The 1,060-nt window shown below is 33.4% G+C and overlaps 1 non-coding gene across 1 annotated transcript; it reads right to left on the reverse strand.

Moving 5' to 3' along the window:
* Nucleotides 1–335: 335 nt before the first annotated feature.
* On the reverse strand, nt 336–408 carry Trnav-uac. The gene has a single exon. It is a non-coding gene; the product is annotated as a tRNA-Val (tRNA).
* Nucleotides 409–1,060: the final 652 nt, after the last annotated feature.

A 1,060-nucleotide genomic window follows, 5' to 3' on the forward strand; every position in this document is an offset into this window, starting at 1 on the left:
GATGAATCCATTTCAAGGGATGTTTCAGATGTGTTGTACAGATTGATATGTTTAGAATAGTCGGTGACGAAAGCAACATTGGATTCTGGAACATCTTACTTTTAACTTTGTTAGAATTTCTGCAGTAAACTAGAATTTACTTTGTCTTTGTCTGATGCGAACGTTTTGCGGATACTTTAAAACGTTGGACATCAGTAAGCCCGAATACCATATTTATATATACAAAGTCGCTGTAGAATGGCATTATATTTAAAATTAAATTAATCTGGATCCAAGTGTGTGTCCTGTTAATTATGTTCTTATTATTCTTCAGTATTAAATAAAATTGTAATTCTTGGTTCCGCCCGGGATCGAACCGGGGACCTTTTGCGTGTAAAGCAAACGTGATAACCACTACACTACGGAACCGCTGTGCAATAATAGTTTGTTTTGTTAAATTCTATTTTTTAAGGACTATGATTGCATACTATTATTCTTATGAAGTTTGGATCCAAATTTTATTCTGTTATACTAATTTAATAGATCGAGGCCTACTTTTATAAAAGGACAAAAATATCAAAATTAGATAATAGGTTGATCAATCGCCAAATTTTTATTTAAAGAATGATGACGTTTCGAGCTGGCGCTCTTGGTCAGATCGTATAGCTTACAACAAAGGCGCATGCGCAAAATTCAAATAATTTGGAATGTTGATCGGGTGAAAACGAAGCAAAATTACATCTATTAGATAAAAATTACAAGTCATGAAAAGATAAACAGATGTCAATTAAAATGTAAACAAAAAATGGGAAAATAGAAATCTACAGGAAATAAAAGCGTTCATTTAAACCAGTTGGTTGTAGGGGCCCCAGATTGTAGATTAATCTCCTTTCTAGTCCTTCTATTTTGTAAATGTCTGTTGGAGCACTATTAAGTCCAAGAATCGAAAAGTCTTCAACTGTATAGTTGTAGATAGAAAATATTTGCCTATAGGTGTATTATGGTTCTGCAATTTAATATGGTTTAGATATTCTCGTGCTCGATCATCGAGTTGGCGGCCTGTTTGTCCAATGCATAAACT

Source organism: Limulus polyphemus, unplaced genomic scaffold (assembly GCF_000517525.1).
Source record: "Limulus polyphemus unplaced genomic scaffold, Limulus_polyphemus-2.1.2 Scaffold96, whole genome shotgun sequence".
Taxonomy (NCBI): domain Eukaryota; kingdom Metazoa; phylum Arthropoda; class Merostomata; order Xiphosura; family Limulidae; genus Limulus; species Limulus polyphemus.